We start from the raw sequence: 14,706 nt of genomic DNA, 5'->3' as shown, positions 1-14,706 counted from the left end.
GTATTCATTCAATACATTCAATACACAGTAAGCCCGCCGATCCGCCGCATTTCCGCCGAATTTCCGCCGATCCGCCGCATTCCCGCCGATCCGGACCATATACATTGAACTACAGCTCCCATCATCTGCTTCTAGTATGAACAGGTGATGGGAGCTGTAGCTGGGTAATGGATATGACATGCCGCCGGGCGCAGGGGGGAGCCGCTCAGTACACAGGAGCGCTCCCCCCTCCTCCTCCTCCTTCCGTGATAACTTCCGCCTATACCAATGCTGAGTCCCTGCCTGGCCGCCGCTCTCCGCTCACATATACCGGCTCCCGGCATCAGCGCGGACACCAGGATGCATCGGGAGCCGGTATGTATGGGGGGGAGAGCGGAGAGCGGCGGCCAGGCAGGGAGTCAGCATTGGTATAGGCGGAAGTTATCACGGAAGGAGGAGGAGGAGGGGGGAGCGCTCCTGTGTACTGAGCGGCTCCCCCCTGCGCCCGGCGGCATGTGATATCCCTTACCCAGCTACAGCTCCCATCACCTGTTCATACTAGAAGCAGATGATGGGAGCTGTAGTTCAATGTATATGGTCCGGATCGGCCGGAATGCGGCGGATCAGCGTGTGGCGGATCGGCGTGAATGCGGCGGAAATTCGGCGGAAATGCGGCGGATCGGCGGGCTTACTGTGTATTGAATGTATTGAATGAATACATTTATGCAATACTTTGGGGAGCAAGGACACTTGCTCCCCAAAGTATTCCATAGATGTATTCATTCAATAAAGCACTGTACACTACATTACATTACATTACATAGAAACCCATAGAAACAATAAAGTCCCATAGACTTCTATATAGAGAGCGCCCCCTGCTGGACACTCCATAGGAATTACACCCTGGGTCTTGACGTCACTTCTTCAGAGATATTTCTAACACTTCCTGATCTACTAAATTAAGGGAAATAGCTCTATATGTGCATTTCCCATAATTAATGTACATTAGAAATTTGTATAACTTTTCATAAGTAACAACATATCAAAAATTAATTTTGGCCGGACTTCTCCTTTAAGAATGCCCCTAGAATAATTTCTCCTATTCATCACCTGTGTGAACACTGCACATGAGCTGGATCGTTAAGGCACCTGTGCAGTGTTCACACAGGTGAGGAATAGGAAAAATACTGCCCAGGGCATTCCTAGTGATGAGGAGGGATGGAGGGGCGGTGCAATCCTAGGCCATGGGCACTCTAGGCCATGCCAATTGGACACAGGGCTGCAAGTTTAAGTTGTTTTTTTAGGACAATAACTGCAACACCTGCCGAACGGACCCCAGGACAGATCTTGGATTAAAGGCGGCTATCCGAAGGTACAAGTGGTTTGGGGGGGGGGGGGGGGGGGGGTTGGGGACAGATTGGGTCACTTTAACGTCTGTGCCCCCTGGTGATCTCCAGATCGGCCCCCGGCTCCTTTGTTTTGAAAAGAGCTGCGGGTTGACATGTGACCCTCTACGGAGCCACCAGAAAGAACGGGGCACCAATGCAGTTGCTGATTGGCTAGGTGGACCTGCAACATCATGACACCAGGTCCTGTAGGCGGACATTGAATGTGTGGGATGGAGGGTTCATGGGCCAACTACAGATGGGGGAGGTATAAAGCATGGCGACCACCTGCAGAGGGGGGATGTATACAGCATGGAGTAACAACTACCGAGGGGAGAGAGAGGTATGGTAACTGCAGAGGGGGATGTATACAGTATGAGGTAACAGCTACCGAGGGAGGAGGGGGTGTATACAGTATGGGGACTACCTACAGAGAGGGATATATACAGCATGGGGGAACAGCTACAGAGGGGTATAAGGTATACAGTATGGGAGGGTCTTACTGCAGAGGGGATGTATACAGCATAGGGGAACAACTTAAGAGGGGGGTGGGAGGTATATAGTATGGGGGGTCTTACTGCAGAGGGAGATGTATACAGTATGGGGGAACAACTGTGTGTGTGTGTGTGTGTGTGTGTCAGTATGGAGGCCTAACTACAAGGAACTTACAGTATGGGAGCCTTACAACAGTGTGGCGGCTAACTACTGTCCAGAGTAGGGCTACAGTGTAGGGGCATTCTGTGTTTCTCTGAAAATAAGACCTAACTCGAAAACAAAAATAATAATATAAGGCCCTGTCTTATTTTCAGAGAAACACAGTACTTGGATGGTCTGCAACTCCCAGTGATAATTCAGTAGCGTACAATGCTCGAGTTTCTGATCACTGTAATGAAGTTAGAAAAGACTATAAAATCACCTGTTAACAACAAAGCTCCAGGGGTGGATGGATGGGGAGCAGACCTCTATACACTATACTCTGAGGTTATACACCTGCACCTAGGTCCCCAATTAACTGCAAAAGGGCTACAACAAATGAAACTAAATAACTATATTTTTAATTAAAACAAAAAGCATATGAACATGGTGAAGGAAACATGAAGGATAAGACTGGGCAGGCAAGGGCAAATAAAGTGCAAAGTGTTAGGCTGGGTTCACACTACGTTTTTCCATACAATTCCATTATAAAAAAAACACGGATCAAAACGGATCAGTTTTTTTTAACGTATACAAAAACGTAGTCGACCTGATTTTTGTGTCCGTTAAAAAAACAAACCTCTTTTGATCCATTTTTTATGGAAGTCAATGGAAAAACAGATCAAAATGGGTGCACACAAAGGCATCCGTTTTTTTGCAAATTAGTAGAAAGACCGAAAAATTCTGACTGATTTGATCCTACAGGAGCATGTCACTGTGTGATATAGGATTTCATATGGGACTTGTTGAAACACTCATTTAGTCGTAAGACTGCTTCACGTATATGTCCTTTATGAAGCCATCCAGCGGAATGCAACAAGCTTGATTTATTACATCCGGCATCCAATCTGGTGCCCAGTAGAGCACAGCATCCGATGTATGGACCTCCTGGCATAGTTGCCCTTTGGCGTGATTTTGCCACGTCAATGCTTTTGATCTGGTGTCTGCAAGTCAGTTTTTAAATATGCCAGATTGCCGGACGTGTGAACTAAGCCTTATAGATCACCCAGTAGTGGAGAAAGAACAGCTGGAGACCAGGCCATCAGGAAATTCATCTGATGGACGTTATTTGGAGTGGGACACAGCAGCCTGTACTTTATAGGAAAACAAGTCTAACATCGGATATGTCATTCTTCTTTTACAATATTCACTGTGGAGGATCAGTGACACATTTAAAACATGGTACAAGTAGAGTGGTTAAAAACAATTAGTTGAACTTTTATGAGCAACGGTTCGATTGCTTATACAGTACACTGCAATACTATAGTATTACAGTGTACTCACATCAGTGATCCACTAGTGTGGCCTACCTATAGCAGGTTGTAATAGTAGGTTAGTATATGTCAGCCACAGAGGTATATGGCATTTTTTTCACCTTTGTGGGTACCATGTATAATTTAAAGTGTACCTGTTGTTATAACTTTCAAAATCTAAATCAACAGTAGATGTGATATAAAGCAAGTTTACAATATAGATTCATTATTTTTTATGTTGTTATCATGCTGTAAAACTAAGCTGAACTTACCAGAAATCCAGGTCCAGTCTCCTGACAGCAGATTTTCTGATTGTGCTTGTTGAAAAAAAAATGTGACTAAGCACAGGAATCACGGCCAGTACAGAGAGCCACAACTCAATGTGTCCATCAGTCACATGACTGCCTTCTCTCTGTGAGCGCTCAGATGACCTGGGATACACAGGACTTCCTATTTTCTGTTTCCTGTTTTATTGAGAAAAAGAGTCAGAAAACAGTAAGTACCGTGTTTTCCATGAGAACTAAAAAAAAAAATGTAAATTGCAAATCTTTTTTTGGTTTAGATAATGAAAATTATAACGACAGGTACACTTTAGGTTTTCACTTAGATAATGGATGGAAAATAGCTACTATGACGTCTCTCGTATACTGTACACACACAGAGGAAGAGATTCTGCCCCACTATATCTCCAGCACACCCTCAGAAGCAGTTGCATCAGCATGGAGGACATTATAGGGCAGTAATGAACAGTGTAAACTCCACATCCAGCACTGGGCTAAGATATGATACCACCAGTTCATGTACTTTCTCTGCATTTCTCTATGTCTCTGTCCAGCCACAACCCTCTCTTTCTTCCCCCTCTTCATTCCATAGATGTCTATGGGCAGCCAATCGGCTGTTTTTCAGAGTTTGGAGAAAGTGGGTCAGCCTGGTAAGGGGAGGAGCAGGCATTATTCTCTGACAACATACAATACAAGATTTCAAAGTAGATATTTGCAGTGACTATTTCAATGACACGTCTGGCTACTTACCCATCATTTCCCGATACAACCACCCAGATGTTATTGCAGAAGTTTTCAGATATTTTTTCAATATCTGACAACTTCGCGAAAAAGACAAAGACATTACGCATAGTAAATAAATGCAATAGTTAACTCCAACAATAAAATCACTTGAGAAGAATAATTAACACTTTAATTATAATCACAGCTCATAGGACGCTACGGTAACTGCCGGATGTTATCACTTATAACTAATTGCCAGAAACATTGTAATGCTCTAAAAACAAATACTATTTGGCGTGTCTTATCCACATGAATTAATATCAATTACTAGCATGCTTATTGTAGTTCTTAACTACTATAGTCCTGTAGGAGAGCAATACAGTACACCTATATGGTCTTCAATATTCCATCACTAGTTGTTGTCCCAGTATTCACAACTACAAATCTAGATACAGGAGGGCTATCCAAATTCCTATGGGAAGTCAATTAGAATAATATATACAGTGCTGAAGAGACAAGCTTTCATTCTGTGTAGTTAGAATAAGGACCACTGTATTCAAGTGTACAACCTTCAGGCAATATAAAGCCTTAAAGGGGTATTCCTATCTGAACTAACATATTTAAAGCGACTCTGTACCCACATTCTGCCCCCCCCCCCCCCCCAAACCGCTTGTACTGTCAGATAGCTGCTTTTAATCCAAGATCTGTCCTGGGTCCATTCGGCAGGTAATGCAATTATTGTCCTAAAAAAAAACAATTTTTAAACTTTCAGCCTGTGAATTGGTGTAGCCTACAGTGTCCGTGCCCTAGGCTTGCTGCCTATCCATCCCTCCCCACCTCCCTCTTCACCATTAGGAATGTCCCAGGCAGTATTTCTCCTATTCTCCTTTTCTCCTATTCTCCTATTCATCAAATGTCACTTGTCTGAACACTACACATGGGCCTTAACCAGGGCTGTATTAACAGCTGCTGCTGCCCTAGGTACTAAACCTGAAGACGCCCCATCTTCACGCACCTATTGGCGATACCAGACCTGACCAATACCACCATACCCCCGACCCCCCTGGAAAGACACCAGATTTACTGGCAAGTCTGAACAGGAGGAGGGAAACTAAAAAAATAAAAACAAAAAAATTAGTTTTTTCTGTCCCCCTGCTCCCTGGTGCTGCCCCCCTGCAAGGTGCTGCCCTAGGCACCGGACCACGGGTGCCTAGTGGTAAATATGGCCCTGGCCTTAATCATCCAGCACATGTGCACTGTTCAGACAAGTGATGATCAGGAAAAATCCTGCCTGGGGTATTGCTAATGATGAAGAGCATGGGGACGAGGAGCGGTGCAGGCCTAGGACACAGACACTCTAGGCCACACCAATTTGACACAGGGCTGCAAGTTTTAAAGTTGTTTTTTAGAAAAATAATTGCATCACCTGCTGAACGGACCGCAGGACAGATCTTGGATTAAAAGCAGCTATCTAACGGTTTGGGGAGTGGGCAGATTGTGGGTACAGAGACGCTTTAACTTGTAGGCCTGGTCAAGGTAAATATTTTTGCTAATTAGTTCATTTAGGAAAACTTGTCACATTCTCCTGATATGTTACTCTTTTCTTCCCATTGACAGCTTCTTGTCTAGGTTATCGTCCACTGTCGGTTCTAAAAGCAGTGGTCTGGCTGGTATATATACACTCACCGGCCACTTTATTAGGTACACCTGTCCAACTGCACGTTACCACTTAATTTTTAATCAGCCAATCACACATGGCGGCAACTCAGTGCATTTAAGCATGTAGACATGGTCAAGACAATCTCCTACAGTTCAAACCGAGCATCAGTATGGGGAAGAAAGGTGATTTGAGTGCCTTTGAACGTGGCATGGTTGTTGGTGCCAGAAGGGCTGGTCTGAGTATTTCAGAAACTGCTGATCTACTGGGATTTTCACGCACAACCATCTCTAGGGTTTACAGAGAATGGTCCGAAAAAGAAAAAACATCCAGTGAGCGGCAGTTCTGTGGGCGGAAATGCCTTGTTGATGCCAGAGGTCAGAGGAGAATGGGCAGACTGGTTCGAGCTGATAGAAAGGCAACAGTGACTCAAATAGCCAACCGTTACAACCAAGGTAGGCAGAAGAGCATCTCTGAACGCACAGTACGTCCAACTTTGAGGCAGATGGGCTACAGCAGCAAAAGACCACCCGTTTCTAGCATGGTGTACCTAATAAAGTGGCCGGTGAGTGTATGTATACTGTATTGCATATGGTATATATATGTATACTGTAGCTATAGCCTACATATTCATATGTATTGCACAGTATACCTACACTATATATCTACACATCTACATTATATCCATATATACACAAGCCAGATCACTGCTTTTAGAGTAGAGTGGTGGTTGGTAATCAAAGGGAGGGAAAAAGCAGTGTATCAGGAGTTGGAGGCAAGTTTGCTAAATAAAAATATTTGCAATAATGTTTAATTTGATGTGTCCTACAAGTTAAACTGTGTTAGTTGACATAAAATACCCATTTAAAGGGGTTTTCTAAGCAGGGAGGTATCTTTATCTAATGCCTACCGATGCACTGAAAATGAAGCATCAGATATACTCACCCACCCCAATCACCTGCTCAGACGCAGCCTGGTCCTCCTTCCTTTTCTCTTCTTCTTGGTTTTTCAGCCTGGAAATCCCGGCTCAGCCTAGTGATTTGTGCCCCTCCATTTACTTGGGGTATCCCTATTCTCTGAAATGGTGGGGGTCCCAGTGGACAGACAAGCCCCCCCCCCCCACACACACACACACACTGATCGGATATTTATCATTTATCCTTTGGGTAGGTGAGAAGTAGGCAAGGATTATTTTCTAGATATTTTATGTGAAATTTTTCTCATTACTTCCTAGTGAAGCAGTTGCTCAATACTGCACTTCCTAAAATGCATTGCTTTCCCTTAGTTCTCAATCACAGTCCTCCCACCGTGCCTACTCCCCTTCCACAGCACTCCTGCCAGTTCCCCACCAAAAGCTGCTGCAGAATGTTACATAACACAGCAGAACACTCTGAAGCAGCTGTATTTATTCCCTGTCGGCTCCTTTGCCTGTGGCATTGTTCCGCACACTATAAATGCAATTAATAATTCCTTAAATCTCTAAATAAAGATATATATGTATATGTGTATATGACAGGGATATATGGTGCTGTAAACTGTAGAAGCTTGTTAGAAGTTTTAACATCACACAGGGGGATGAAGCTAGAGCTCAAAGACAAGATCCAGCAGACCTTTCTTGTGACAGCAGAAGACGATGGCTATTCTTGGAGGGAGAAGGAGTAGCTAGGTAGCTCAACACTGGGATAACACTGAAAATGAAGGACTACACAAGCCAGCACAATGTGATAACACTATATTAATATGCTGTATGTTCTCTTTTTATTATTATCATTATTATTATTATTATTATTATTATTATTATTTTTTAAAGATTGTAGCCCCCATTATGTCATACATGACCTGGGGGGAGGGGGGGCATTTTATCATTATATTATATATTTTTTTTATATTGCTGGTGTACCCTGTAAATGAAGATGACATACTAGCCCTAGCTATACCTCTTCTCTTCAATGAGTCTGTTTTCATGCTTGCAGGGGTTCTCTGGAATGCCCTTGTCATTTGCAGGCTGGACGGACATGTTTAGTCATTTTGGGTGTCCACAGCAATCTATAAATAATAATAAAAGTATCACTTCTCACTGTTGAAAATTGATTATTCATACATAAAATGATTGTGGTTGTTAGAGACAACACATCCAACCTTGGAGCTCATGCGCACACATTGACTCCTAATGTGTCACCCATAGACTCCAGCCCTACTGTACATCCATATCATGTCTCCAATTGTATAAGGGGAGAGAATTCTGCATGAATGCACAGAGAAAAGAAAATTCCAGTATGCTTTATTGCATGACATAAGACAAAGGAAATTTCCCCAGGAGGCGCTGGTTGTATGGAAAAATAGATCTAAAATATGGAGCCATATGTGGCCACCATGCTGTGGCACACAGAGATATAAAGAACGGGGCCTCAGGGATTTGATGTGTCTTCCTGCACATGGCTCTGCACCAATAAAATTAATAAGGCTCTGTTCACACTGTCTGTCTATCTGTGCTATGTGTTAGGGCAATTACCATCAATTAGAGATGAGCGGATTTAAGGCCCTATTACACAAAGTGATTTTGGGCCGTATTCAGCCAATACCGACCGTTATGGCCGATAATCGCTTTGTGTAATAGATGTCGGCTGATCATTGTCTTTTAACATGTTGAAAAACCATCGTTCACGATAGCGGCGATCTGCTGCTGTTGCTCCGTGGAATCTTCTCCTGCTATCTTCTATGGGCTGCCCGGACGTTCTAGCAATCACCTGGTCAGCCCCCCGCAGCTCCCTGCGGCCCCCTCTGCACTTACCTGCTTGCTGCCGACATGTATATTAGCACTGGCAGCGTGCAGGGAGCGAGGAGCAAGCTAGCGCTAACCTGACAGGTAGGTGCTCATTTGCTCCCTCTTGTCGCCTCGTGTAATTGGTAATTTTACAGTAATACGAGCGTATATTTACACCCTGAGGTCGATAAGGGAGTTCAGAGGGGGGCCACGCGGCGACCCTGCACTGAACCGCTGCAATCCCGGGTGCTTTATGCAGCCCAGGACCACGGCTATTAGCGGGCACGGTTCAATCGCTAATTAGTTTTCTAAATGCAGCTGTCAAAGTTGACAGCTGCATTTAAAAAACAGCTTTTCCCATTCCTTGGTGTCTAGTGGGGGGGATCGGCCCCCCGCGACGTGGTCGCGGAGGAGCGATCCCAGCATCTGAAGCCAGCCAGGTTCTGCGTTGTAATGGCGCTGATCCCGGCTCAGCACTCTATCGTTTTCGGCTGCAGCAGCCAAAAGCAATAGAGTGCCTACCTCATTGATCTATGCAGTATTACTATACAGCATAGATCTCTATGAGAGATCAGTATGGATATTCTAGAAGTCCCCCAGGGGAATAACCCTAATCCCAGGGGGACTTCTAGTATAAGTGTAAAAAAAAAGAAAGTTTTTTATTATTAATAAATAATCCCCTCCCTAATGAAAGTTTGATTCACCCCCCTTTTCCCATTTTATAAATAAAAATAAATAAAATTCCAAAATTTGCACATTTTTGGTAGCCTCAAATCCATAAAAACTGTAAAAAGCGATCAAAAAGTCGCATATGCGCAATCAAGGTATTGATAGAAAGATCACATCATGTCGTAAAAATTGACACCTCACACAGCCCCATAGACCAAAGGATAAAAGCGCTATAAGCATGGGAATAGAGCGATTTTAAGGAATAGATCTTTTTTTTTTTAATTTTTAATTTTATTTTTAATTTAATTTTTAATTTTTAAGTTTTAATTTTTTAAAAGCAATTAAATAAAATAAAAGCTATACAAGTTACATATCGTTGTAATCGTAACAACTTGAGGAACATATATATACGCGAATGGCGTAAAAAATAAAATAAAATAAAACAAATGGTTTTTTTGTTTTTTTTTTATTTCACCACACGTTTAATTTTTTTCTGGTTTCGCAGTGTACTTTATGCAAAAATTCAGCCTGTCATTGCAAAGTACTATTAGTGGCACAAAAAATAAGGGCTCATGTGGGTTTCTAGGTGAAAAATTGCAAGTGCTATGGCCTTTTAAGCACAAGGAGGAAAAAACGAAAACGCAAAAATGGAAATTGGTCGGGTCTTTAAGGGGTTAAAGCAAGGTGCTTTGTTACCTCTGCAATCTGTTTATCAACTGGCTGCCTTACAACTGACTGCTGCTCCTCCCCAGGTGTTGGGAAAAGCTGGATCCAGTCCTGGGAAACTTCTCCCAGTTTTTCCAGGACTGTAGAATAGAGAATTTACACCTTTCTGAGTTTCGAAACGCATGTAAATAAATGTTTAGCATGCTTGTTTTTTTTTTATTACTAGAAACATAGAGGCTTGTTGACAGAAAAAAAAACCCTGGTCTATCTAGTCTGCCCTTATATTATTTCCTTTCTTATTATATTAGGATAGATATATGTTTATCCCAGGAAGGTTTACACTCAGTTATTGTAGATTTACCAACCACATCTGCTGGAAGTTTGTTCCAAGCATCTACTACTTTTTCAGTAAAGTAATATTTTCTCAGATTACTTCTGATCTTTCCCCCAATTAGGTATTTTCATACATGCATAATTCTGATACTAAAACATATCATCCTAAAATCTACCCCAGCCTCTCCTCTCTCTCACTATATGTACACAACCAGCTGAAATAATAGAGAAAAAATGTAGTTGCTTGAAAAGGGCCGACTCCAGGTTTTTGCAGGCCCTTGGGTGACAGAGCCTCAGCGGGCCCCTCATTCATCCACTATGCACCCATCATCCACACACTATGCACAATCACTTGAGACACCACTAACATACACAAACACACATTACTGACACTGACTGACTTGACACAGACACTGACTGACTGACACAGACTGACTTACACTGACACACTCAGACACTAACATACAGCAATTACAGCTCAGTCTTCTCCCTCTTTCTGTCTGTCAGGCTGCTCTCCATACTGTAAGGTTGAGGACCTTTAAATCATGTGATCAGGTCCTTCCCCCTTTTCCCTCTCTGTGCAGGTCCTGCTCTTTCTCTGTCTTCTGATGTTCAGCACTGACACTGCACTACAGTGAGCAGGCTAAACATTAGAACACCGGGCCCCTCTCCCTCTCTGGGCCCCTAGAGTTGCTGTGGGCCCCAACACTTGCTCGGGTGGGCCCTGTGCTCGAATTTTCTCCAATATGTAGCAACCCTGTTTTTCACTTTCAGAAACTTTAGAGATTGAAGGGGTCCTCGTTCTCTTAGACTTCTATATTTTATGTGCTTTTAAATCCTTTTATTTCCCTATAATTATTATAGAGAATAATTATTATTTTCTCTATAATTTAGAAAAAAGCCTATTACTCAACCTCTTCCAGTAAGGAACTGTAGGAATTTTCATCGTCATCAAGTTTTTAGTGAAGATTGACTCTGCAGCCAACAGCATAGCGAGAATGACTGGACCCTTGATATCTGTGCAACTAATTCAATTTAACCCGTTCTCTACTGGAGAAGTGTTTATTATTTTGGGATACATATGTCTTTTTTTTCTTCACAGTTTTTTTTAAGTGGAATAACAAAAAACATTAAAGAAGAACTCTGGGCAGCATTGTTAAGAGTCATTCTCTTCTGCAGTTTTCTCCCTGCTGTGTATCTTTTGCTGTTCGTCTTCCTGTGCACTGACATGCCCATCCCACATCTGTATCCTCGGCATGTGCTCAACAAACAAACTCAGTGTGAGACGGAGGTCACATGATCTATGTCTCCTGGGGGGGGGGGGGGGGAGGGAAGAGGCAGCAGAAGACAGAGTTTATTGCAGGTAGGGTAGTTTTCTTCACTTCCTGGATGTCAATCAACTCCTAGTGAGGCAGAACTGTGAAGACACGCTATTACATTATATAGACACATCTGTTTAACTTTTAATGTACTTTTCACTAGAACGTAATTTTCCCTATCCTGAACATCCCTTTAAAGGGGAAGTCCCAGGGAAAAAATAGAGACAGGGGGCGCTTGGGAGTTATGAAACAAAAATAAAGCCTTGAAGATTTTACTAAGGAACAAGCTGGACATTTTCTTGATACCATTGAAAAGAAATCCAGATCATGTGATCAATGAATCACATGATTTGTCAAAAAACAAAAAAAAAAAACATAGATTAAAAAAGCACAAAAACGAACATGCATGTATTTGGGAAATACACTTAACATGTTGAGTCTAAAATAACGGCAGTCATTTAGCAGCCTGGCCTCCCCTTAGTACAATGACGGCTGTTGGTACATTATTCTAGTTTTGGGTTACTAATTGCCCTTTGGATGTGACTTAATTGAAAAGTCCATTGAATTTAATAGTAAAACGGAAAAAGAACGGGGACAAAAGAAAAACTGTGTGTGAACAACTAATAAAAAAACATCCGCTGTTTGCAAAAGACGCCCAAAAATATTTGTCATGATCATTATTCTGAAGTCCGCAGCAATAACGTCCGTTATTCAATACATTGTGTGCATTGGATGTCCGTCTTCCCATTGACTGCATTGCATTGCAGTCAGGTAAATCGTGATAATAACGGACGTTATTTTAAATTTCAAAAGCTGCCGCCTTTTCTCTATCTTTGACATTGTGTGAACAGATTTGCTTTGCATCTGCAACTTCAAATCTGCTGCAGATCCTGTACGTGTAAACGCACCCTAAAAACCATACAACTAATGCATGAACGAAATAAAATAAATAAACTGCTGGCATTTTTACAGTTTTTGTTTTCTTGCACTTTTGAGGTTCCATAAAAGTGCTCTATGGTGAAAAAAAAAATTAAAAATTAAAATAAAATGGTGCATCCAGCACACGCACAAAAAAAAACCTCAGGTTTTCAGGTTGCCCATACAATTACCTGCATTAAACTTACTTTGCACATTTTGTTCAGTAAATGTAAAGTGGGTACAGCATGGTTCTCATTATGTACCGGAGCACCATTGTTGGCATACTGAATTAAGGACTTAATTATAAGGATTTTAATGATGGTGAATTTTAGAGAATTTTACGGCTTCCATCTCTAGCTTCTAGAACACAGCTGTTAGCTGTATGACAGTCAGCAGTGGTTTGTTCCATATTTTACCACATGCATATACAACTGACTTTTGACCAAGAAGATAACCCCTCCCTTAATAAAAAAAAGTGCTGGCCTAATGTAAACTGCTAATTTGTTTCAGGAACCCTAAGACCGTGTTCACACAGTGTGCAGTGTCCCGATACCTGTATCCCAGCAACTAAATACATAAAGTTGTGTGGTTGAGTAATCTCTCTAAAACTACACTAGTCCTATGGATTTGCATGGGTTAACACAGTTCTGTCTTACCACTCTTAGTAAGTGATATGTTAAGGATGTAAGGAACATGGTCACATGACCTTCTCTTCCACCAGAAGTGTGGTCAGAGGGAGGAATCTCCCAGGGTTCAGCCCCTTTTCCTGGTTTAGAACCAATCACTTAAAACCTTTCTTCCCAGAGGGCCAGGTCTACTCCTGTTTGCTAGTTTTTTTTAAAAGGTTTAGGCTAAGTTTGTTCCAGTTCCCAGTTAAAGCGACTCAGTACCCACAATCTTACCCCCCCTCCCAAACCACTTGTACCTTCGGATAGCTGCTTTTAATCCAATATCTGTCCTGCGGTCCGTTCGGCAGGTGATTCAGTTATTGTCCTAAAAAACAACTTTTAAACTTGCAGCCTGTACAAAACGGGAGTATCTGTGCCCTAACTTTGCACAACCTCTCTGTCCCTCCTCCCCACCCTCTCCATCATTAGGAATGCTCCAGGCAGATTGCCTCCTATTCCTCACCTGTGGCAGCACAGCACATGGGCTGGATCGTTAAGGCACCTGTGCAATATTCAGACAGGAGAAAATGTTTCAGTGGCATTCCTAATGATGGAGAGGGTGGGGAGGAGGGACGGAGGGGTGGTGCAAAGTTAGGGCACAGATACTCCCGTTTGGCACGGGCTGCAAGTTTAAAAGTATTATTTTAGGACAATAACTGCATCACCTGCCGAACAGACCGCAGGACAGATCTTGGATTAAAAGCAGCTATCCGAAGGTACAAGTGGTTTGGGGGGGGGGGGGGTCAGATTGTGGGTACAGAGTCGCTTTAATATCTAACACAGATAAGTTAACCATGCTCAAATTGCTCACCTAAGACAAATCTGGGTTGAGATAACAGTGACTACGCACTTTGCGGAGTTCTAGGAAGTTATACCCAAGACTGTCTACACTCTATGTTGAAAGGGCAAATCAACTCTAAAAATCCTGTTCCTAATCCAATAGGGGAAATTGGCTAGACAGAAGAGAAAAGGACTCTTCTGCAAAACTTAAAGGAGTTTTTCTCTTCAAGAACAAAGGGGTCAGGTGGTGATATTCACTCATGCTCGACCCCTTATTTCTACCAACATCATGTGTCGGTGATCGGTGGGGAGAGCTTCATACACCTTATACTGACGGCCATATCCACCATTAGCGGTAAGCGCAGCTGACAAAAGAATAAGGTGTATGAGGACCTTTAGGCATCCCATTTTTCTGACAGAATACTAACATATATCTGGGGTGTACAGCCATAATGTGTGAATCTCTGTTGGGTGAGGACTGTAAAAGCTTATCTCAGGACTGAAACCTCTGCAGGTGCCGCTTCTCATGCTAAGTCAAACACATTGTGCTAAAGTTTCCGCACTGTAGAGAATTTGTAGTATTACATGGTCGACCGTTTCGCTGAATCCCCAGCCTCT

General features: G+C 42.7%; 1 long non-coding RNA gene across 1 annotated transcript; it reads right to left on the bottom strand.

Annotated features, from left to right (window-relative positions):
* Positions 1–3,596: 3,596 nt before the first annotated feature.
* Positions 3,597–10,932, bottom strand: LOC138787416 (uncharacterized). The gene is made up of 3 exons (XR_011362372.1): positions 10,844–10,932; positions 7,909–8,017; positions 3,597–3,774 (listed from the first exon to the last, which is right to left on the bottom strand). It is a non-coding gene; the product is annotated as an uncharacterized lncRNA (long non-coding RNA).
* Between the last annotated feature and the right edge of the window lie 3,774 nt (positions 10,933–14,706).

This window comes from Dendropsophus ebraccatus, chromosome 3 (genome assembly GCF_027789765.1).
Source record: "Dendropsophus ebraccatus isolate aDenEbr1 chromosome 3, aDenEbr1.pat, whole genome shotgun sequence".
NCBI classification, from domain to species: Eukaryota; Metazoa; Chordata; class Amphibia; order Anura; family Hylidae; genus Dendropsophus; species Dendropsophus ebraccatus.
Note: the sequence above shows the minus strand (reverse complement) of the source record. Positions and strands in the feature narration are given on the sequence as shown.